The 26,444-nt window shown below is 43.6% G+C and overlaps 1 protein-coding gene across 1 annotated transcript in view; it reads left to right on the top strand.

Annotated features, from left to right (window-relative positions):
- Window positions 1–25,600: 25,600 nt before the first annotated feature.
- Window positions 25,601–26,444, top strand: part of lpar4 (lysophosphatidic acid receptor 4) — an 8,750-nt gene continuing 7,906 nt past the window's right edge. Inside the window, exon 1 of the mRNA XM_071399854.1 lies at window positions 25,601–25,785. The gene's annotated coding sequence lies outside the window, so the exon portion shown is untranslated. The remainder of the gene's footprint in view (window positions 25,786–26,444) is intronic.

A 26,444-nucleotide genomic window follows, 5' to 3' on the forward strand; every position in this document is an offset into this window, starting at 1 on the left:
GCCAGAGTGCGCTTGTAAATTCAGAGCATTGTCAGATTGTCCGTTTGTAAATTCAGAGCGTTTCACTCTCGGAGCGCACACTAGACGCTCTGGCCGAGGAGTAGGGTTGATTTGAGTGTTCTGACCTTACAACGGCAGTCAAGCACCCAAGCTGACGTTGGATAGCTTGCTAGCTACTTCCATACACAAATGAATCCACTCTGACAATTTTACTCGCCCTAGCAGAGCTGGTTAGGCAGTTTTCATTTTATCCAGAGCGTTGGTGAATGTAACTGTGCTGCTGGCAACAATTTAAGTACGCTTTTTTGCCGACGTTTAATGACACTGACCATATTCAACGGGTGTTGAGCGCTGGTACACTTGAGCGCTGGTACACATATCCCCGTCATATTCTGTGCTCTGGTACACTGAGACGAGAGTGCTCTGAAATCGGAGTAGATAGCCAGAGCGAATTTAAGAAACACTCGAATGTCCATTGAGAAAGCACGGCGACTATACCATTTAGCTAAACTAAGAATGACGGGAATAATCAAGTCAATAAAACGTTAAGTAGTTAGTTAGCCTAGAGTTAATATACTGGCAAGTTTGATGTATATAAGTAGCCAACTAGCGTTAGGTAGCTAGCTAACATAACGGTACATACTGCTGTAATGCTATGTGGTTCGTAAGGATAGAGTAGCTAACAAATTGTTAGCCAACATAACGTGTAAGGTAACATACTTGAATTCATTACTTTGTTACATTGATCAACATTTTCTCAATATTTGTCATAATTAGTTAAAGCATTGAATTTGTATCCGCTGTCATTGTCCTTTGGCTGCATATTTCCCGCCCTTTTCGTTAAATTTTCATTTTTCTTTCCAAGATGGCATAGCAGTCAGACGTCCTTTGTCCTCGTCTTGTCGTGTCCCGTGTATATATATATTTACATATTTTCATATTTTCTTCGCATATCTTTTTAATATATATCTTTTTTTTCTTCTAAAAACTCAACTTCAAAACATTCTCCTGCCTCACTAATATATATTTTTTAAAGTATTATTCACCTCAAATCTGAAATCCACAACAGAAGCTAGCCAGAAGCTAGCCAGAAGCTAGCCAGTTCACTGGCTAATTGTTAGTAATCAGCTAACCACGGTTGGCGGTCATCAGCTATCCTTTAGCTCGAAAAGCTATCGTCAGTTTTGTACAACGCGACTCAGACCAGAGCATACTGGACCTGTTTTCAATCCATATCCCCGGATTTCTACCGCAAGCTCTGGACATTTACACTTGGATCTTGCAGCTAGCTAGCTGCTATCCGAGTGACTATTGGCTTATGTCGGTCCCGGAGCAAACATCAATTATTCTGGAGCTAGCCAGCTGAAGAGTTCCATCAGCCACTCCTGGGCTACAATCACCTATCCGGACCCGTTTTACTGCCGATACGGAGCCCCACCAGTCATCCACGACTGGACTACCGACGTTATCTGCCCGAGGGAGTTATCCAACTGGACCCTCTGTCGCGACATAACCTGAACGCCCATCTGTGGCCCGCTAATCGTTAGCTGTCTTATCAGCTGCTATCTGAATAGGTCTATCGGACAATTTTCTTGGGTCACTATAACTAAATCTATTTTTCCATTTGGAATGGTCCCCTCTACCACACGGAACCCCACTAATCTACCGACGGAAACGCACAGGGTGGCTAAAAACAGACCTCCATCCTCTGCCAGCTTGCTAACGATAGCCCGGCTAGCTGTCTGAATCGCCGTGACCCCAACAAACCTCACTACTCACTGATCATTCAGCTAAGCATGCCTCTCCTTAATGTCAATATGCCTTGTCCATTGCTGTTCTGGTTAGTGTTTATTGGCTTATTTCACTGTAGAGCCTCTAGCCCTGCTCATTATACCTTATCCAACCTTTCAGTTCCACCACCCACACATGCGATCACCTGGTTTCAATGATGTTTCTAGAGACAATATCTCTCTCATCATCACTCAATGCCTAGGTTTACCTCCACTGTATTCACATCCTACCATACCTTTGTCTGTACATTATACCTTGAAGCTATTTTATCGCCCCCAGAAACCTGCTCCTTTTACTCTCTGTTCCAGACGTCCCAGACAACCAATTCTCATAGCTTTTAGCCGTACCCTTATCCTACTCCTCCTCTGTTCCTCTGGTGATGTAGAGGTTAATCCAGGCCCTGCAGTGCCAAGCTCCACTCCTATTCCCCAGGCGCTCTCTTTTGATGACTTCTGTAACCGTAATAGCCTTGGTGTCATGCATGTTAACATTAGAAGCCTCCTCCCTAAGTTTGTTTTATTCACTGCTTTAGCACACTCTGCCAACCCTGATGTCCTAGCCATGTCTGAATCCTGGCTTAGGAAGACCATCAAAAACTATGAAATCTCCATCCCTAACTACAACATTTTCAGACAAGATAGAACGACCAAAAGGGGCTGTAGTGGCTTCCTTTCCTCTTTACCATAGCCACTGCCCAAGCCTGAAGCGGGGTTGTTTTGCATACAGTCCACACTCAAGGTTTCCAAACGGCCAATATATATAACAAAAAAATGATTCTCCAATCAACTTCAAGCATAGATTACTTGATATGGAAAATACATCATATGTATCGTATGTCTGTATGTCTGTATGGTCAAAAAACTATACCGCTCCCGCGTCTAGCAAGGACTCCTCCCCCCGAAGGCCCAACTTCCTGCCTTTATACTAACACAATTAACACAGTACAATGAATTGTCAAGAGGGGGGGGGGGGGGGGGGCAAAAACTAAGTTACACTAACAACAAATGAATATATCTTAATCAGGTAAATATAAATCATAAAGGTACGTACCTAATATTTCATCATATACATTAATATTTAATATATTTACACAAATGTACATGGAGCTCTGTATGTTCTGTCTTTTATACAAATATGTCCAATTCGGCTCTAACAGGGGCGGTGTTGCAATCTACTGCAGAGATAGCCTGCAGAGTTCTGTCCTACTATCCAAGTCTGTACCCAAACAATTTGAACTTCTACTTTTAAAAATCCCCCTCTCTAAAAACAAGTCTCTCACCGTTTCCACCTGCTATAGACCACCCTATGCCCCCAGCTGTGCTCTGGACACCATATGTGAACTGATTGCCCCCCATCTATCTTCAGAGCTCGTGCTGCTAGGTGACCTAAACTGGGACATGCTTAACACCCCGGCTGTCCTACAATCTAAGATAGATGCCCTCAATCTGACACAAATGATCAATGAACCTACCAGGTACAACCCCAAAGCCGTAAACACGGGCACCCTCATAGATATCATCCTGACCAACTTACCCTCTAAATACACCTCTGCTGTTTTCAACCAAGATCTCAGTGATCACTGCCTCATTGCCTGCATCCGTAATGGATCAGCGGTCAAACGCCCTCCACTCATCACTGTCAAACGCTCCCTAAAACACTTTAGCGAGCAAGCCTTTCTAATCGACCTGGCCCGGGTATCTGGAAGGATATTGACCTCATCCCGTCAGTAGAGGATGCCTGGTTATTTTTTTTAAATGCCTTCCTCACCATCTTAAATAAGCATGCCCCATTCAAGAAATGTAGAACCAGGAACAGATATAGCCCTTGGTTCTCTCCAGACCTGACTGCCCTTAACCAACAAAAAAACATCCTATGGCCTTTTGCATTAGCATCGAACAGCCCCCGTGATATGCAACTTTTCAGGGAAGTTAGAAACCAATATACACAGGCAGTTAGAAAAGCCAAGGCTAGCTTTTTCAAGCAGAAATTTGCTTCCTGCAACACAATCTTAAAAACGTTCTGGGACACTGTAAAGTCCATGGAGAATAAGAACACCTCCCAGCTGCCCACTGCACTGAAGAAAGGAAACTCTGTCACCACCGATAAATCCACTATAATTGAGCATTTCAATAAGCATTTTTCTACGGCTGGCCATGCTTTCCACCTGGCTATCACCTACCCCGGTCAACAGCACTGCACCCCCCACAGCAACTCGCCCAAGCCTTCCCCATTTCTCCTTCTCCCAAATCCAGTCAGCTGATGTTCTGAAAGAGCTACAAAATCTGGAACCCTACAAATCAGCCAGGCTATACAATCTGGACCCTTTCTTTCTAAAACTATCTGCCGAAATTGTTGCAACCCCTATTACTAGCCTGTTCAACCTCTCTTTCGTGTTGTCTGAGATTCCCAAAGATTGGAAAGCAGCTGCGGTCATCCCCCTCTACACTCTTGACCCAAACTGCTACAGACCTATATCTATACTACCCTGCCTTTCTAAGGTCTTCGAAAGCCAAGTCAACAAACAGATTACCGACCATTTCGAATCCCACCGCACCTTCTCCGCTATGTGATCTGGTTTCAGAGCTGGTCATGGGTGCACCTCAGCCACGCTCAAGGTCCTAAACGATGTCTTAACCGCCATCGATAAGAAACAATACTGTGCAGCCGTATTCATTGACCTGGCCAAGGCTTTCGACTCTGTCAATCACCACATCCTCATCGGCAGACTCGATAGCCTTGGTTTCTCAAATGATATCCTCGCCTGGTTCAACAACTACTTCTCAGACAGAGTTCAGTGTGTCAAATCGGAGGGCCTGTTGTCCGGGCCTCTGGCAGTCTCTATGGGGGTGCCACAGGGTTCAATTCTTTGGTCGACTCTCTTTTCTGTATACATCAATGATGTCGCTCTTGCTGCTGGTGAGTCTCTGATCCACCTCTACGCAGACGACACCATTCTGTATACTTCCGGCCCTTCTTTGGACACTGTGTTAACAAACCTCCAGACGAGCTTCAATGCCATACAACTCTCCATCCGTGGCCTCCAACTGCTCTTAAATACAAGTAAAACTATATGCATGCTCTTCAACCGATCGCTGCCTGCACCTGTGTCGAACTGCTTTGCTTTATCTTGGCCAAGTCACAATTGTAAATGAGAACTTGTTCTCAACTTGCCTACCTGGTTAAATAAAGGTGAAACAAATAAATTAAATCAAAAATCTGAAAACGATGTTCATTTCCTGAAGAATTACATTATGTGCCCTTAAGTACGGGAATAGTGACTTCTGCGTGTATACTTCATATTTTGGCTAATTTAGTACGACATCCAGAAACTTTTGGCATACTATGACCAATAAGCATACTATATTTTCAATTCACGTCACAAATAGTATGGTCAGTGAGGTTAGTATGAGTATTCGAACACAGTCGTGGGTGAACAGGTAGTACAGGAGGGGACTGAACACGCACCCCTTGGGAGCTCCAGTGTTGAGGATCAGCGTGGCAGATGTGTTGCTACCTACCCTCACCACCTGGGGGCGGCCCATCAGGAAGTCCAGGATCCAGTTGCAGAGGGAGGTGTTTAGTCCCGGGATCCTTAGCTTAGTGATGAGCTTTGAGGGCACTATGGTGTTGAACGCTGAGCTCTAGTCAATGAACAGCATTCTCACATAAGTGTTCCCTTTGTCCAGGTGGGAAAGGGCAGTGTGTAGTGCAATAGAGATTGCATCATCCTTGGATATGTTTGGGCGGTATGCAAATTGGAGTGGGTCTAGGTTTTCTGGGATAATGGTGTTGATGTGAGCCATTATCAGCCTTTCAAAGCACTTCATGGCTACAGACCTGAGTGCTACGGGTCAGTGGTCATTTAGGCAGGTTACCTTACTGTTCTTGGGCACAGGTACTATGGTGGTCTGCTTGAAACATGTTGGTATTACAGACTCAGTCAGGGACAGGTTGAAAATGTCAGTGAAGACACTTGCCAGTTGGTCAGCGCATGCTCGGAGTACACGTCCTGGTAAATCGTCCTGCCCTGCAGCTTTGTGAATGTTGACCTGTTTAAACCCCCCCCCCCCGGACCATTCTTAACATTTGGACATCAGAAACAATGTCCAATCTTTGACATTGGAGCTTTTAGGCGGGCCAAACCCTCTCTAGACAAATAATTCCTTTGGTGGATACTGAAAGGCAGAGAGGGAAAATTCCCTTTAAATTTACGACTGGCTGTTAAGACATAAAAACGGTCCAACTACCCCCTCTCCTCTCCTGTGGCAGAGAGGGGGTTGGGGGTCAGCTATCTGTCAACGATGTTCCAAGCTGATGCGGCACCTTTGATACTCACCAAGTCATGACACTATCAACCCGACTGGTACCACCCAGTCACTGCAACACTGACACAATGATACTTAGACTATCAACCCGACTGGTACCACCCAGTCACTGCAACACTGACACAATGATACCTAGACTATCAACCCGACTGGTACCACCCAGTCACTGCAACACTGACACAATGATACCTAGACTATCAACCCGACTGGTACCACCCAGTCACTGCAACACTGACACAATGATACCTAGACTATCAACCCGACTGGTACCACCCAGTCACTGCAACACTGACACAATGATACCTAGACTATCAACCCGACTGGTACCACCCAGTCACTGCAACACTGACACAATGATACCTAGACTATCAACCCAACTGGTACCACCTTGGTGAATGCGAAACATTTAGATTTTTTGGTCACACGCTCGTACGTGAATCCATATATATGCATATATCCATATATGCGTGATTTGTATATTTATTTATACTTTTTATGTTTAAATTTTAAAATAAATAATATATTTTAAAAAGTGACGAGTCCATCCAACATATGGAGCCACAGCATAGAACTGGAATACCTGTTCCTTTCTATTGTGGTCACCTCCCAGCTCAAAGTGGAATACCTGTTCCTTTCTATTCTGGTCACCTGCCAGCTCAAAGTGGAATACCTGTTCCTTTCTATTGTGGTCACCTCCCAGCTCAAAGTGGAATACCTGTTCCTTTCTATTCTGGTCACCTGCCAGCTCAAAGTGGAATACCTGTTCCTTTCTATTGTGGTCACCTGCCAGCTCAAAGTGGAATACCTGTTCCTTTCTATTGTGGTCACCTGCCAGCTCAAAGTGGAATACCTGTTCCTTTCTATTGTGGTCACCTCCCAGCTCAAAGTGGAATACATGTTCCTTTCTAATGTGGTCACCTCCCAGCTCAAAGTGGAATACATGTTCCTTTCTATTGTGGTCACCTGCCAGCTCAAAGTGGAATACCTGTTCCTTTCTATTGTGGTCACCTCCCAGCTCAAAGTGGAATACATGTTCCTTTCTATTGTGTTCACCTGCCAGCTCAAAGTGGAATACATGTTCCTTTCTATTGTGGTCACCTCCCAGCTCAAAGTGGAATACCTGTTCCTTTCTATTGTGGTCACCTCCCAGCTCAAAGTGGAATACATGTTCCTTTCTATTGTGGTCACCTGCCAGCTCAAAGTGGAATACATGTTCCTTTCTATTGTGGTCACCTGCCAGCTCAAAGTGGAATACATGTTCCTTTCTATTGTGGTCACCTCCCAGCTCAAAGTGGAATACCTGTTCCTTTCTATTGTGGTCACCTCCCAGCTCAAAGTGGAATACCTGCTCCTATCTATTGTGGTCACCTCCCAGCTCAAAGTGGAATACCTGTTCCTTTCTATTGTGGTCACCTCCCAGCTCAAAGTGGAATACCTGTTCCTTTCTATTGTGGTCACCTCCCAGCTCAAAGTGGAATACCTGTTCCTTTCTATTGTGGTCACCTGCCAGCTCAAAGTGGAATACATGTTCCTTTCTATTGTGGTCACCTCCCAGCTCAAAGTGGAATACCTGTTCCTTTCTATTGTGGTCACCTCCCAGCTCAAAGTGGAATACATGTTCCTTTCTATTGTGGTCACCTCCCAGCTCAAAGTGGAATACATGTTCCTTTCTATTGTGGTCACCTCCCAGCTCAAAGTGGAATACATGTTCCTTTCTATTGTGGTCACCTGCCAGCTCAAAGTGGAATACATGTTCCTTTCTATTGTGGTCACCTCCCAGCTCAAAGTGGAATACCTGTTCCTTTCTATTGTGGTCACCTGCCAGCTCAAAGTGGAATGCATGTTCCTTTCTATTGTGGTCACCTGCCAGCTCAAAGTGGAATACATGTTCCTTTCTATTGTGGTCACCTGCCAGCTCAAAGTGGAATACATGTTCCTTTCTATTGTGGTCACCTCCCAGCTCAAAGTGGAATACCTGTTCCTTTCTATTGTGGTCACCTCCCAGCTCAAAGTGGAATACCTGCTCCTATCTATTGTGGTCACCTCCCAGCTCAAAGTGGAATACCTGTTCCTTTCTATTGTGGTCACCTCCCAGCTCAAAGTGGAATACCTGTTCCTTTCTATTGTGGTCACCTGCCAGCTCAAAGTGGAATACATATTCCTTTCTATTGTGGTCACCTCCTAGCTCAAAGTGGAATACATGTTCCTTTCTATTGTGGTCACCTCCCAGCTCAAAGTGGAATACCTGTTCCTTTCTATTGTGGTCACATCCCAGCTCAAAGTGGAATACATGTTCCTTTCTATTGTGGTCACCTCCCAGCTCAAAGTGGAATACATGTTCCTTTCTATTGTGGTCACCTCCCAGCTCAAAGTGGAATACATGTTCCTTTCTATTGTGGTCACCTCCCAGCTCAAAGTGGAATACCTGTTCCTTTCTATTGTGGTCACCTGCCAGCTCAAAGTGGAATACATGTTCCTTTCTATTGTGGTCACCTCCCAGCTCAAAGTGGAATACATGTTCCTTTCTATTGTGGTCACCTCCCAGCTCAAAGTGGAATACATGTTCCTTTCTATTGTGGTCACCTCCCAGCTCAAAGTGGAATACCTGTTCCTTTCTGTTGTGGTCACCTCCCAGCTCAAAGTGGAATACATGTTCCTTTCTATTGTGGTCACCTGCCAGCTCAAAGTGGAATACATGTTCCTTTCTATTGTGGTCACCTCCCAGCTCAAAGTGGAATACCTGTTCCTTTCTATTCTGGTCACCTCCCAGCTCAAAGTGGAACTATAGAACTCATATCTAACGCCTGCATAACCCGTGAAATTCTGATTTAATTATTGTTCTATGCATTACAGTGCCTTGCGAAAGTATTCACCCCCCTTGGCATCTAGCAGAAATATGTTTTCATTGATTTACTCTTTTACACGTGTGTTCACCCATGCAATTACCTGTGCATTGACGTGTTAAACATGGCGTGTGAATGTGTCAATGTGTGAAAGCACGTGTAAATCACATATGAATGAACGTGTGAAAGCACGTGTAAATCACATATGAATGAATGTGTGAACACACGTGTAAATCACATATGAATGAACGTGTGAAAGCACGTGTAAATCACATATGAATGAATGTGTGAACACACGTGTAAATCACATATGAATGAATGTGTGAAAGCACGTGTAAATCACATATGAATGAATGTGTGAAAGCACGTGTAAATCACATATGAATGAACGTGTGAATGCGTGAAAGTACTTCCGGCGCCGACAGAGATGGCCGCCTCGCTTCGCGTTCCTAGGAAACTATGCAGTATTTAGTTTTTTTACGTGTTATTTCTTACATTGGTACCCCAGGTAATCTTAGGTTTCATTACATACAGTCGGGAGGAACTACTGAATATAAGAGCAACGTCAACTCACTATCATTACGACCAGGAATATGACTCTCCCAAAGCGGATCCTGTGTTTTGCCTTCCACCCAATACAATGGATCTGATCCCAGCCGGCGACCCTAAACAACGACGCCGTAAAAGGGGCAAACGAAGCGGTCTTCTGGTCAGGCTTCGGAGATGGGCACATCGCGCTCCACTCCCTAGCATACTACTCGCCAATGTTCAGTCTCTTGACAACAAGATTGATGAAATCCGAGCAAGGGTAGCATTCCAGAGAGACATCAGAGACTGTAACGTTCTTTGCTTCACGGAAACATGGCTCACTCGAGAGACGCTAACGGAGTCGGTGCAGCCAGCTGGTTTCTTCACGCATCGCGACGACAGAAACAAACATCTTTCTGGTAAGAAGAGGGGCGGGGGGGTATGCCTTATGATCAACGAGACGTGGTGTGATCATAACAACATACATGAACTCAAGTCATTCTGTTCACCTGACTTAGAATTCCTCACAATCAAATGTCAACCGCATTATCTACCAAGGGAATTCTCTTCGATTATAATCACAGCCGTATATATTCCCCCCCAAGCAGACACATCGATGGCCCTGAACGAACTTTATCTGACTCGATGTAAACTGGAAACCACACACCCTGAGGCTGCATTCATCGTAGCTGGGGATTTTAACCTCTTGACACTACAGGGGGTGCTGTTTCAACTTCGACATTTATCGTTCCCAAATTAAACTGCCTCGTACTCAATTCTTGCTCGTACAATATGCATATTATTATTACTATTGGATAGAAAACAATCTCTAGTTTCTAAAACCGTTTGAATTATGTCTGTGGGTGAACCAGAACTCTTTCTGCAGCGAAATTCATGACAGGAACTGCGAAGGTCTGAAAACGAGGCTCTGTTCTCAGATCAGTTTAAAGCTCTGTATGTATCCTATGGGTCGACATGAACTGCACCCGCCTTCCCCTGGATGTCAGTAACCAATGAGAAGTGGAATGGAGTTTCTACGTAGATCTCAAACCTTATAAAAGGCCAAGGAACGAAGGGAGCTCTCTTTTCGACATTCGTCATTACGCAAAGCAAGACCTCAGGATGGCATTTTGAAACGCTCAGTTATCGGCCTTAGATATATCCGTCTGTAATTTAATTCGATATAGGTGTTAGAAACATCATATCGAAGTTATTTTAAACCGAGTTATATCAGTTTATGCGAGTATATTGCTATTTTCGGAATTTCCTTAGTATTGCGTTTTGAGGATTTGGGCATGTCTGCGCCACATAGCTATTGTTAGCTGCTAGTTCCAAAGTTGAAGACGACGTTTTACAACCGAGCAACGATTCTTTTGGACAAAGGACAACTTGCCCAAGATTCTGATGGAAGCTCGTCCAAAAGTAAGAGCTATTTATGATGTTATTCCGTATTTATGTGGAAAAATGTAAATGGATTTGTCCGCCATTAATTGCGGCACTAGTCTGGCTGTAACGCACACTGTATGTCTAGTAACGTTAATTTTAAAAATCTAACTCAGCGGTTGCATTAATAACTAATGCATCTTTCATTTGCTGTCCAACCTGTATTTTTTTGTCAAGTTTACGATTATTTATTGATTAGATTAGGTGCCTTTCCAAGATGGCGCCGGCCAGAATGCATGAACTGCAGCTACTGATCACATTGTATAACCACGATTTGTGCTGCTAAATATGCACATTTTCGAATAAAACCTATATGCATTGTGTAATATGATGTTACAGGACTGTCATCTGATGAAGTATATCAAGGTTAGTCAAAAATTATATATCTTTTGCTGGATTGTTACGATCGCTAACCTGTGCTGCTGGTAAATTGCTTGTGTTTCTGGCTATTGTGATAAGCTAATATAATGCTATATTGTGTTTTCGCTGTAAGACACTTAAAAAATCTGACATATTGGCTGGATTCACAAGATGTTGGGCTTTCATTTGCTGTACGCTGTGTATTTTTCAGAAATGTTTTAAGATGAGTAATTAGGTATTTGACGTTGGTCTCTGTAATTATTCTGGCAGCTTCGGCACTATTTCAGATTGCAGCTGCAATGTAGAACTGTGATTTATACCTGAAATATGCACATTTTTCTAAAAAAACATATGCTATACAATAAATATGTTATCAGACTGTCATCTTATGAAGTTGTTTCTTGGTTAGTGGCTATATATATCTTTATTTGGTCGAAATTGTGATAGCTACCCATGCAGGAAAAAAATGGTGGGAAAAAAAGTTGTGTCTTTTGCTATCATGGTTAGCTAATAGATTTACATATTGTGTCTTCCCTGTAAAACATTTAAAAAATCAGAAATGATGGCTGGATTCACAAGATGTGTATCTTTCATCTGGTGTCTTGGACTTGTGATTTAATGATATTTAGATGCTAGTATTTACTTGTGATGCTAGGCTATGCTAGTCAGCTTTTTTACTGTGGGGGGTGGTCCCGGATCCGGGTTTGGGAGGAATTAGAGGTTAACAAGGCTAATCTGAAAACAAAACTCCCTAAATTCTATCAGCATATCGATTGTGCTACCAGGGCTGGTAAAACCCTGGATCATTGTTATTCTAACCTCCGCGACGCATATAAGGCCCTCCCCCGCCCTCCTTTCGGAAAAGCTGACCACGACTCCATTTTGTTGCTTCCAGCCTACAAACACAAACTAAAACCAGAAGCTCCAGCGCTCAGGTCTGTTCAACGCTGGTCCGACCAATCTGATTCCACGCTTCAAGACTGCTTCGATCACGTGGATTGGGATATGTTACGCATTGCGTCCAACAACAATATTGACGAATACGCTGATTCGGTGAGCGAGTTCATTAGAAAGTGCATCGGCGACGTAATACCCACAGTAACGATTAAAACATTCCCAAACCACAAACCGTGGATTGATGGCAGCATTCCTGTGAAACTGAAAGCGCAAACCACTGCTTTTAACCAGAGCAAGGTGACCGGAAACATGACCGAATACAAACAGTGTAGCTATTCCCTCCGCAAGGCAATCAAACAAGCTAAGTGCCAGTATAGAGACAAAGTAGAGTCGCAATTCAACAGCTCAGACACAAGAGGTATGTGGCAGGGTCTACAGTCAATCACGGATTACAAAAAGAAAACCAGCCCCGTCGCGGACCAGGATGTCTTGCTCCCAGACAGACTAAATAACTTTTTTGCTCGCTTTGAGGACAATACAGTGCCACTGACACGGCCCGCTACCAAAACCTGCGGGCTCTCCTTCACTGCAGCCGAGGTGAGTAAAACATTTAAATGTGTTAACCCTCGCATGGCTGCAGGCCCAGACGGCATTCCCGGCCGCGTCCTCAGAGCATGCGCAGACCAGCTGGCTGGTGTGTTTACGGACATATTCAATCAATCCTTATCCCAGTCTGCTGTTCCCACATGCTTCAAGAGGGCCACCATTGTTCCTGTTCTCAATAAAGCTAAGGTAACTGAGCTAAACGACTACCGCCCCGTAGCACTCACTTCCGTCATCATGAAGTGCTTTGAGAGACTAGTCAAGGACCATATTACCTCCACCCTACCTGACACCCTAGACCCACTCCAATTTGCTTACCGACCCAATAGGTCCACAGATGACGCAATCGCAACCACACTGCACACTGCCCTAACCCATCTGGACAAGAGGAATACCTATGTGAGAATGCTGTTCATCGACTACAGCTCAGCATTTAACCTTTCTAGCTCAGGGGTTCCGCTAGCGGAACACCCACAACATTCCACTGAAAAGGCGGAGCGTGAAATTCAAAAATATTTTTTTTTAAATATTTAACTTTCACACATTAACAAGTCCAATACAGCAAATGAAAGATAAACATCTTGTTAATCTACCCATGGTGTCCGATTTCAAAAATGATTTACAGTGAAAGCACAACATATGATTATGTTAGGTCAGAGCCAAGTCACAAACACACACAGCCATTTTTTCAGCCAACAATAGGAGTTAGAAAAAGCAGAAATATAGTTAAAATGAATCACTAACCTTTGATTATCTTCATCAGATGACAGTCATAAGACATGATGTTATACTTGTATTGTGTGTTTTGTTCGATAATGTGTATATATATATTAAAACAAATCTCAGTTTACATTGGCGCGTTACGTGCAGTAATGTTTTGATTCCAAAACAACCGGTGATTTTGCAGAAATACTCATAATAAACATTGATAAAAGATGCAAGTGTTATTCACAGAATTAAAGATAAACTTATCCTCTATGCAACCGCTGTGTCAGATTTAAAAAAAAACTTGACGGAAAAAGAATAATCTGAGAACGGCGCTCAGAGCACAATCCAGCCAAAGAAATAGCCGCCATTTTCGCGTCAACAGAAGCTACAAAAACACTATAAATATTCACTTACCTTCGAATAACTTCATCAGAAGGCACTCCCAGGATTCCCAGTTCGACAATAAATGACTGATTTGTTCCATAAAGCCCATCATTTGGCCACTTGTTGTTAGCATGTTCAGCCCAGTAATCCATTTTCATGACGCACGAGCAATCCCTCCAGACAAAAACTCAAAAAGTTCCGTTACAGGTCGTAGAAACAAGTCAAATGATGTATGCAATCCATATTTAGGATGTTTTTAACATTAATCATCAATAAGGATCCAACCAGAGAATTTCATTGTCTGAAGAAAGAGCATTGGAACGAGAGCACTCTCTCTCTCGCTCGCGCGCACAATGAGACCGAGAATTTCTGCAGACCACTCAGTAAAATAGCTCCTATGAGCCAATCCTTTATAGTAGAATCATATAACCAGAATCTAAAGACGGTGACACATGGAAGTGTTTGCTTATCCATAACTAAAAGGGATATCATTTGGCACTGTTTTGAAAATCGAGTTCTCACTTCCTGTTTGGATTTCTTCTCAGGTTTTTGTCTGCCATATGAGTTCTGTTATACTTACAGACATAATTCAAACAGTTTTAGAAACTTTAGAGTGTTTTCTATACAATAGTAATAATATTATGCATGTATTACCTTCTGGGACAGAGTAGGAGGAAATTCAACGACGAGACGGCCTACAGGGAGGAGGTGAGGGCCCTCGGGGTGTGGTGTCAGGAAAATAACCTCACACTCAACGTCAACAAAACAAAGGAGATGATTGTGGACTTCAGGAAACAGCAGAGGGAGCACCCCCCTATCCACATCGATGGGACAGTAGTGGAGAGGGTAGTACGTTTTAAGTTCCTTGGTGGACACATCACGGACAAACTGAATTGGTCCACCCACACAGACAGCGTTGTGAAGAAGGCGCAGCAGCGCCTCTTCAACCTCAGGAGGCTGAAGAAATTCGGATTCGGCTTGTCACCAAAAGCACTCACAAACTTCTACAGATGCACAATCGAGAGCATCCTGTCGGGCTGTATCACCGCCTGGTACGGCAACTGCTCCGCCCACAACCATAAGGCTCTCCAGAGGGTAGTGAAGTCTGCACAACGCATCACCGGGGGCAAACTACCTGCCCTTCCGTACACCTACACCACCCGATGTCACAGGAAGGCCATAAAGATCATCAAGGACAACAACCACCCGAGCCACTGCCTGTTCACCCCGCTATCATCCAGAAGGCGAGGTCAGTACAGGTGCATCAAAGCAGGGACCGAGAGACTGAAAAACAGCTTCTATCTCAAGGCCATCAGACTGTTAAACAGCCATCACTAACATTTAGTGGCTGCTGCCAACATACTGACTCAACTCCAGCCACTTTAATAATGGGAATTGATGGAAATGTATGTAAAAATGTATCACTAGCCACCTTAAACAATGCCACTTAATATAATGTTTACATACCCTACATTACTCATCTCATATGTATATGTATATACTGTACTCTATATCATCTACTGCATCTTGCCATCTTTATGTAATACATGTATCACTAGCCACTCTAAACTATGCCACTTTATGTTTATATACCCTACATTACTCATCTCATATGTATACAGTGGGGCAAAAAAGTATTTAGTCAGCCACCAATTGTGCAAGTTCTCCCACTTAAAAAGATGAGAGAGGCCTGTAATTTTCATCATATGTACACTTCAACTATGACAGACAAAATGAGAAAAGAAAATCCAGAAAATCACATTGTAGGATTTTTAATGAATTTATTTGCAAATTATGGTGGAAAATAAGTATTTGGTCACCTACAAACAAGCAAGATTTCTGGCTCTCACAGACCTGTAACTTCTTCTTTAAGAGGCTCCTCTGTCCTCCACTCATTACCTGTATTAATGGCACCTGTTTGAACTTGTTATCAGTATAAAAGACACCTGTCCACAACCTCAAACAGTCACACTCCAAACTCCACTATGGCCAAGACCAAAGAGCTGTCAAAGGACACCAGAAACAAAATTGTAGACCTGCACCAGGCTGGGAAGACTGAATCTGCAATAGGTAAGCAGCTTGGTTTGAAGAAATCAACTGTGGGAGCAATTATTAGGAAATGGAAGACATACAAGACCACTGATAATCTCCCTCGTTCTGGGGCTCCACGCAAGATCTCACACCGTGGGGTCAAAATGATCCCAAGAACGGTGAGCAAAAATCCCAGAACCACACGGGGGGACCTAGTGAATGACCTGCAGAGAGTTGGGACCAAAGTAACAAAGCCTACCATCAGTAACACACTACGCCGCCACGGACTCAAATCCTGCAGTGCCAGACGTGTCCCCCTGCTTAAGCCAGTACATGTCCAGGCCTGTCTGAAGTTTGCTAGAGAGCATTTGGATGATCCAGAAGAAGATTGGGAGAATGTCATATGGTCAGATGAAACCAAAATATAACTTTTTGGTAAAAACTCAACTCGTCGTGTTTGGAGGACAAAGAATGCTGAGTTGCATCCAAAGAACACCATACCTACTGTGAAGCATGGGGGTGGAAACATCATGCTTTGGGGCTGTTTTTCTGCAAAGGGACCAGGACGACTGATCCGTGTAAAGGACAGAATGAATGGGGCCATGTATCGTGAGATTTTGAGTGAAAACCTCCTTCCATCAGCAAGGGCATTGAAGATGAAACGTGGCTGGGTCTTTCAGCATGACAATGATCCCAAACTCACCGCCCGGGCAACGAAGGAGTGGCTTCGTAAGACGCATTTCAAGGTCCTGGAGTGGCCTAGCCAGTCTCCAGATCTCAACCCCATAGAAAATCTTTGGACGGAGTTGAAAGTCCGTGTTGCCCAGCAACAGCCCCAAAACATCACTGCTCTAGAGGAGATCTGCATGGAGGAATGGGCCAAAATACCAGCAACAGTGTGTGAAAACCTTGTGAAGACTTACAGAAAACGTTTGACCTCTGTCATTGCCAACAAAGGGTATATAACAAAGTATTGAGATAAACTTTTGTTATTGACCAAATACTTATTTTCCACCATAGTTTGCAAATAAATTCATTAAAAATCCTACAATGTGATTTTCTGGATTTTTTTTCTCATTTTGTCTGTCATAGTTGAAGTGTACCTATGATGAAAATTACAGGCCTCTCTCATCTTTTTAAGTGGGAGAACTTGCACAATTGGTGGCTGACTAAATACTTTTTTGCCCCACTGTATACTGTACTCTATACCATCTACTGCATCTTGCCTATGCCGTTCTGTACCATCACTCATTCATATATCTTTATGTACATATTCTTTATCCCTTTACACTTGTGTGTATAAGGTAGTAGTTGTGGAATTGTTAGGTTAGATTACTCGTTGGTTATTACTGCATTGTCGGAACAAGAAGCACAAGCATTTCGCTACACTCGCATTAACATCTGCTAACCATGTGTATGTGACAATATAATTTGATTTGATTTGATTTGAAGTACAGTACCAGTCAAAGTTTGGACACATATTCTCATTCAAGGGTTTTTCTTTTTTTTTTTTTTACTATTTTCATTGTAGAATAATAGTGAAGACATCAAAACTATGAAATAACACATATGGAATCAGGTAGTAACCAAAAACTTGTTAAACAAATCAAAATATATTTTATATTTGAGATTCTTCAAAGTAACCACACTTTGTCTTGATGACAGCTTTGCACACTCTTGGCATTCTCTCAAACAGCTTCATGAGGTAGTCACCTGGAATGCTTTTCCAACAGTCTTGAAGGAGTTCCCACGTATGCTGAGCACTTGTTGGCAACTTTTTCTTCACTCTGCGGTCCAACTCATCCCAAACCATCTCAATTGGCTGGAGGTCGGGTGATTATGGAGGCCAGGTCATCTGATGCAGCACTCCATCACTCTCCTTCTTGGTCAAATAGCCCTTACACAGCCTGGAGTTGTGTTTTGAGTCACTGTCAAATTGTCAAAAACGAATTATAGTCCCATTAAGCGCAAACCAGATGGGATGGCATATTGCTGCAGAATTCTGTAGTAGCCATGCTGGTTAAGTGTGCTTTGAATTATTAATAAATCACTGACAGTGTCACCAGCAAAGCACCCCCCAACATCACACCTCCTCCTCCATGCTTCACAGTGGGAAACACACATGCGGACATCATCCGTTCACCTACTCTCCGTCTCACAAAGACACGGCGGTTGGAATCAAAAATCTCAAATTTGGACTCATCAGACCAAAGGACAGATTTCCACTGGTCAAATGTCCATTGCTTGTGTTTCTTGGCCCAAGAAAGTGTCTTCTTCCTATTGGTGTCCTTTAGTAGTGGTTTCTTTGCAGCAATTCAACCATGAAGGCCTAATTCACACAGTATCCTCTGAACAGTTCATGTTGAGATGTGTCTATTACTTGAACTCTGTGAAGCATTAATTTGGGCTGCAATCTGAGGTGCAGTTAATTGCCCATTTCTAAGGCTGGTAACTCTAATGAACTTATCCTCTGCAGCAGAGGTAACTCTGTGTCTTCCTTTCCTGTGGTGGTCCTCATGAGAGACAGTTTCTTCATAGCGCTTGATGGTTTTTGCGACTGAAGTTGAAGAAACTTTCAAAGTTCTTGAAATGTTCATTGACTGGAGGTCATTGACTGACCTTCATGTCTTAAAGTAATGATGGACTGTCATTTCTCTTTGCTTATTTGAGCTGCTCTTGCCATAATATGGACTTTGTCTTTTACCAAATAGGGCTATTTTCTGTATACTAACCCTACCTTGTCACAACACAACTGATTGGCTCAAACGCATTAAAAAGGATATAAATTCCACAAATGAACTTTTAACAAGGCACACATGATCATTGAAATGCATTCCAGGTGACTACCTTATGAAGCTGGTTGAGAGAATGCCAAATAGCATGCAAAGCTGTCATCAAGGCAAAGGCTGGCTACTTTGAAGAATTTGTTTGTTTAACACTTTTTTGGTTACGACATGATTCCATATGTGTTATTTCATAGTTTTGATATCTTCACTATTATTCTACAATGAAGAAAATAGTACAAATAACGTTTGACTGGTGCTGTACGTGTGAACACCTAAGAAAAACACATCTCCATTGACAGTCCATGTCAATTCAAGGTGGTTTCTTAGGCACTCAGTTACATGTTAGGTGACTTGGTGAGACTTATCAGTAGCTATGTTAGGCTATATTTTGTCCACTTCCTCACCTCATATATATAGCTTTGTGTGTGTGTGTGTGTGTGTGTGTGTGTGTGTGTGTGTGTGTGTGTGTGTGTGTGTGTGTGTGTGTGTGTGTGTGTGTGTGTGTGAGAGTGAGTGAGTGGTCACGTGTAGACTTGGTAAAAACAAATAGATTCAATGGTTGTAAAGATGGGAAGAGGTCTGTCCGTAATAAAGAGATGCTCTGTTTAACACCACATCCAGAAAGCAGGCTCTAGTTTTGTCTAATCTTGATTATTGTCCAGTCGTGTGGTCCAGTCCTGCAAGGAAAGACCTAGTTAAGCTGCAGCTGGCCCAGAACAGAGCGGCACGTCTTGCTCTTCATTGTAATCAGAGGGCTGATATAAATACTATGCATGCCAGTCTCTCTTGGCTGAGAGTTGAGGAGAGACTGACTGCATCACTTCTTCTTTTTATAAGAAACATTAATGTGTTGAAAATCATAAATTGTTTGCATAATCAATTTACACACATCTCTGACATACACACTTATCCCACCAGACATGCCACCAGGGGTCTTTTCACAGTCCCCAAATCCAGAACAAATACAAGATTGCATCCAATGGGTCCGGATACAGCTTTAGAACACAGTTTTACAGTATTAGTACAAATGTGATCAATACGTGTCAATGATTTTGTTCCTGTAGTGTTTGTAAACATCCTGGTAGGTTGATTAATAATCTGAACCAGATTACAGGCACTGGTTACAGTGAGAACCTTCCTCTTGAGAGGACAGCTTGATGAAAACCAGTCAATATTTATGTCCCCAAGAAAGTAGACCTCTCTGTTTACATCACATACACTATCAAGCATTTCACACACATTCAAATCTGATTCGGTGACATCACTGACACATTGTGAGGTAAATCTGTGTCAGAGAGAATGCAGAAGTGTTAGAATTCTCTAGAAGAATCTACTTTACTAGCTAATTGAACAAATTCAAGAAAGCGTACAATATTCCATAGAGACATTATTGCATGGAACTCCGTTCCATCTCATATTGCTCAGATGAACAGAAAACCTGTTGTAAAAACAGAGAAAGCAACACCTCACAGCACAACACCTCTCCCCTATTTGACCTAGACAGTTTGTGTGTATGCATTGATATGTAGGCTATCTGTGATTATTTTTAATTGATGCAGTTCTGTCCTTGAGCTGTTCTTGTCTAGTCATGTTCTGTATTATGTTTCATGTTTCATGTTTTGTGTTGACCCCAGGAAGAGTAGCTGCTGTTTTCACAACAGCTAATGGGGGTCCTAATAAAATACCCCAAAATACCAGACAATATGGTTGGAAGGATGGTGTGATATGATTTTGATCCGACCAACACTTCATCATGCACTGGACTGTACTACATCATACCAACACTATCCATAGACTAACTGTATACAGCTCCACACTGGTCACTTCTTCTTGTAGTCTGGTGGTGTACTTACTGGAGGAAAGGAGGTGAGCATCTATCTCTCCTGATAAACCAACCAGAGTGTTGAGTCTGGATCCGTCAGTCAGTCTGCTATCAGCTCCCTGTCTGGACACGTGACCCTCTCTCTCACTCTCTCTCTCTCTCTCTGTCTCTCTCTCTCTCTCTCTGTCTCTCTCTCTCTGTCTCCCTCTCTCTCTCTCTCTCTCTCTCTCTCTGTCTCTCTCTCTCTATCTCTCTCTCTCTCTGTCTCTCTCTCTCTCTCTCTCTCTCTCTCTCTCTCTCTCTCTCTCTCTCTCTCTCTCTCTCTCTCTCTCTCTCTCTCTCTCTCTCTCTCTCTCTCTCTCTCTCTCTCTCTCTCTCTCTCTCTCAATTTCAATTCAATTTCAATTCAAGGGGCTTTATTGGCATGGGAAACATGTGTTAACATTGCCAAAGCAAGTGAGGTAGATAATATACAAAAGTCAAATAAACAATAAAAATGAACAGTAAACATTACACATACAGAAGTTTCAAAACAATAAAGACATTACAAATGTCATATTATATATATGCAGTGTTGTAACAATGTACAAATGGTTAAAGCACACAAGTTAAAATAAATAAACATAAATATGGGTTGTATTTACAGTGGTGTTTGTTCTTCACTGGTTGCCCTTTTCTTGTGGCAACAGGTCACAAATCTTGCTGCTGTGATGGCACACTGTGGAATTTCACCCAGTAGATATGGGAGTTTATCAAAATTGGATTTGTTTTCGAATTCTTTGTGGATCTGTGTAATCTGAGGGAAATATGTCTCTCTAATATGGTCATACATTGGGCAGGAGGTTAGGAAGTGCAGCTCAGTTTCCACCTCATTTTGTGGGCAGTGTGCACATAGCCTCTCTCTCTCTCTCTGTCTCTCTCTCTCTGTCTCTCTCTCTCTCTCACTCTCTCTCTCTCTCTCTCTCTGTCTCTCTCTCAATTCAATTCAATTCAATTCAATTCAAGGGGCTTTATTGGCATGGGAAACATGTGTTAACATTGCCAAAGCAAGTGAGGTAGGTAATATACAAAAGTCAAATAAACAATAAAAATGAACAGTAAACATTACACATACAGAAGTTTCAAAACAATAAAGACATTACAAATGTCATATTATATATATGCAGTGTTGTAACAATGTACAAATGGTTAAAGCACACAAGTTAAAATAAATAAACATAAATATGGGTTGTATTTACAGTGGTGTTTGTTCTTCACTGGTTGCCCTTTTCTTGTGGCAACAGGTCACAAATCTTGCTGCTGTGATGGCACACTGTGGAATTTCACCCAGTAGATATGGGAGTTTATCAAAATTGGATTTGTTTTCGAATTCTTTGTGGATCTGTGTAATCTGAGGGAAATATGTCTCTCTAATATGGTCATACATTGGGCAGGAGGTTAGGAAGTGCAGCTCAGTTTCCACCTCATTTTGTGGGCAGTGTGCACATAGCCTGTCTTCTCTTGAGAGCCATGTCTGCCTACGGCGGCCTTTCTCAATAGCAAGGCTATGCTCACTGAGTCTGTACATAGTCAAAGCTTTCCTTAAGTTTGGGTCAGTCACAGTGGTCAGGTATTCTGCCACTGTGTACTCTCTGTTTAGGGCCAAATAGCATTCTAGTTTGCTCTGTTTTTTTGTTAATTCTTTCCAATGTGTCAAGTAATTATCTTTTTGTTTTCTCATGATTTGGTTGGGTCTAATTGTGCTGTTGTCCTGGGGCTCTGTGGGGTGTGTTTGTGTTTGTGAACAGAGCCCTAGGACCAGCTTGCTTAGGGGACTCTTCTCCAGGTTCATCTCTCTGTAGGTGATGGCTTTGTTATGGAAGGTTTGGGAATCGCTTCCTTTTAGGTGGTTGTAGAATTTAACGGCTCTTTTCTGGATTTTGATAATTAGTGGGTATCGGCCTAATTCTGCTCTGCATGCATTATTTGGTGTTCTACGTTGTACACGGAGGATATTTTTGCAGAATTCTGCATGCAGAGTCTCAATTTGGTGTTTGTCCCATTTTGTGAAATCTTGGTTGGTGAGCGGACCCCAGACCTCACAACCATAAAGGGCAATGGGCTCTATGACTGATTCAAGTATTTTTAGCCAGATCCTAATTGGTATGTTGAAATTTATGTTCCTTTTGATGGCATAGAAGGCCCTTCTTGCCTTGTCTCTCAGATCGTTCACAGCTTTGTGGAAGTTACCTGTGGTGCTGATGTTTAGGCCGAGGTATGTATAGTTTTTTGTGTGCTCTAGGGCAACGGTGTCTAGATGGAATTTGTGGTCCTGGTGACTGGACCTTTTTTGGAACACCATTATTTTGGTCTTACTGAGATTTACTGTCAGGGCCCAGGTCTGACAGAATCTGTGCAGAAGATCTAGGTGCTGCTGTAGGCCCTCCTTGGTTGGTGACAGAAGCACCAGATCATCAGCAAACAGTAGACATTTGACTTCGGATTCTAGTAGGGTGAGACCGGGTGCTGCAGACTGTTCTAGTGCCCGCGCCAATTCGTTGATATATATGTTGAAGAGGGTGGGGCTTAAGCTGCATCCCTGTCTCACCCCACGACCCTGTGTGAAGAAATGTGTGTGTTTTTTGCCAATTTTAACCGCACACTTGTTGTTTGTGTACATGGATTTTATAATGTCGTATGTTTTACCCCCAACACCACTTTCCATCAATTTGTATAGCAGACCCTCATGCCAAATTGAGTCGAAGGCTTTTTTGAAATCAACAAAGCATGAGAAGACTTTGCCTTTGTTTTGGTTTGTTTGGTTGTCAATTAGGGTGTGTAGGGTGAATACATGGTCTGTTGTACGGTAATTTGGTAAAAAGCCAATTTGACATTTGCTCAGTACATTGTTTTCATTGAGGAAATGTACGAGTCTGCTGTTAATGATAATGCAGAGTATTTTCCCAAGGTTACTGTTGACGCATATTCCACGGTAGTTATTGGGGTCAAATTTGTCTCCACTTTTGTGGATTGGGGTGATCAGTCCTTGGTTCCAAATATTGGGGAAGATGCCAGAGCTAAGGACGATGTTAAAGAGTTTTAGTATAGCCAATTGGAATTTGTTGTCTGTATATTTGATCATTTCATTAAGGATACCATCAACACCACAGGCCTTTTTGGGTTTGAGGGTTTTTATTTTGTCCTGTAACTCATTCAAGGTAATTGGAGAATCCAATGGGTTCTGGTAGTCTTTAATAGTTGATTCTAGGATTTGTATTTGATCATGTATATGTTTTTGTTCTTTATTCTTTGTTATAGAGCCAAAAAGATTGGAGAAGTGGTTTACCCATACATCTCCATTTTGGATAGATAATTCTTCGTGTTGTTGTTTGTTTAGTGTTTTCCAATTTTCCCAGAATTGGTTAGAGTCTATGGAGTCTTCAATTACATTGAGCTGATTTCTGACGTGCTGTTCCTTCTTTTTCCGTAGTGTATTTCTGTATTGTTTTAGTGATTCGCCATAGTGAAGGCGTAGACTCAGGTTTTCCGGGTCTCTATGTTTTTGGTTGGACAGGTTCCTCAATTTATTTCTTAGATTTTTGCATTCTTTATCAAACCATTTGTCATTGTTGTTCATTTTCTTCGGTTTTCTATTTGAGATTTTTAGATTTGATAGGGAAGCTGAGAGGTCAAATATACTGTTAAGATTTTCTACTGCCAAGTTTACACTCTCTCTCTCTCTCTCTCTCTCTCCCCAGCCCCCTCTCTCTCTCTTTCTCTCTCTCTCTCCCTTGCCCCTCTCTCTCCTTCCCCTGCCCCCCTCTCTCTATCTCTCCCTCTCCTCTCTCTCGCCCTCTCCTGCCCCTCTCTCTCTCCAATTCCTGCCCCTCTTTCTCTCCCTACCCTGCCCTGTCCGCTCTCTCTCTCTCCCCTGGCCCCCTCTCTCCATCCCTCTCCTGCCCGCCCCTCTCTCTCTCCCTACCATGCCCCTATCTTTCTCCCTCCTGTGCCCCTCTCTCTATCCTTCCCCTGCCCCACTCGCTCACTCCATCTCTCTCTCCTTCCGTCCTTAACGCCAACAATTCCCTATTAAGTGCCCCGCGCCCCTCCAGCGAACGAAGTGCTATTGTCTCGTTTCCTGCGGCCATGCAAGTCGACCTCCAGGCTACCACCGATCGCACACACGCACACAAACACACAAAAAATCCCCCACCGAACTCTACATTCAACTAGACACAGGACCCTGCGCGCTGAATGGGATCCCTTACTCTGTTTTCCGCCAAAGTAAAAATAAACAGCTCTTCTGGATTCGGCAAGTTTGATAAGTTTTAACGACATGACAGAATTCGGGAAACTTTAAAATACTGGGGGAAGTGAAGTTACTGCGGTGAGACCACCCAGCAGTGAGACCGGTGAGACCACCCGCGGTGAGACCGGTGAGACCACCCAGCAGTGAGACCGGTGAGACCACCCAGCAGTGAGACCGGTGAGACCACCCGTGGTGAGACCGGTGAGACCACCCAGCAGTGAGACCGGTGAGACCACCCAGCAGTGAGACCGGTGAGACCACCAAGCAGTGAGACCGGTGAGACCACCCAGCAGTGAGACCGGTGAGACCACCCAGCAGTGAGACCGGTGAGACCACCCGTGGTGAGACCGGTGAGACCGGTGAGACCACCGGTGGTGAGACCGGTGAGACCACCCAGCAGTGAGACCGGTGAGACCACCCAGCAGTGAGACCGGTGAGACCACCCAGCAGTGAGACCGATGAGACCACCCAGCAGTGAGACCGGTGAGACCACCCAGCAGTGAGACCAGTGAGACCACCCGCGGTGAGACCGGTGAGACCACCCAGCAGTGAGACCGGTGAGACCACCCAGCAGTGAGACCGGTGAGACCACCCAGCAGTGAGACCGGTGAGACCACCCACTGTGAGACCGGTGAGACCACCCGCGGTGAGACCGGTGAGACCACCCAGCAGTGAGACCGGTGAGACCACCCAGCAGTGAGACCGGTGAGACCACCCAGCAGTGAGACCGGTGAGACCACCCAGCAGTGAGACCGGTGAGACCACCCGCGGTGAGACCGGTGAGACCACCCGCGGTGAGACCGGTGAGACCACCCGCGGTGAGACCGGTGAGACCACCCGCGGTGAGACCGGTGAGACCACCCAGCAGTGAGACCGGTGAGACCACCCAGCAGTGAGACCGGTGAGACCACCCAGCAGTCCAGTGCAGAAGAAAAACGAAACACTTGTCGGTGAACCAGTCTGATTCTGCAACGAGGTGAGCTGTCATCATCATCATCATCATCCTCACTAACTCAGATAACTAGTTACCACAGCCACAAAGTAAAAATATACGCTGGGTGTACAAAACATTAGGAAAACATTGCACCTCCTTTTGCCCTCAGAACGTGCTCAATTTGTCGAGGCACGGACTCTACAAGGTGTCAAAAGCGTTCCACAGGGATGCTGGCCCATGTTAACTTCAATGCTCCCCACAGTTGTGTCAAATTGGCTGGATGTCCTTTGGGTGGTGGACCATTCTTGATACACACAGGAAACTGTTGAGTGAAAAACCCAGCAGCGTTGCGGTTCTTGACACAAACCAGTGTGCCTGACACCTACTACAATACCACATTCAAAAGCACTTAAATATTTTGTCTTGCCCATTCACCCTCTGAATTTCATACATACACAATCCATGTCTGAATTGTGTCTTGGCTTAAAATCCTTCTTTAACCTGTGTCCTCCCCTTCATCTACACTGATTGAAGTGGATTTAACAGGTGAAATAAATAAGGGATCATAGCTTTCACCTGGATTCACCTGGTCAGTCTATGTCAAGGAAAGAGCAGGTGTTCCTAATGTTTTGTACACCCAGTGTACAGCAAATTGTAAAAATGCATGAAAAAAAGTGCTTTTTGGTTTAAATTTACAGTTA

Source organism: Salvelinus alpinus, chromosome 4 (genome assembly GCF_045679555.1).
Source record: "Salvelinus alpinus chromosome 4, SLU_Salpinus.1, whole genome shotgun sequence".
NCBI classification, from domain to species: Eukaryota; Metazoa; Chordata; class Actinopteri; order Salmoniformes; family Salmonidae; genus Salvelinus; species Salvelinus alpinus.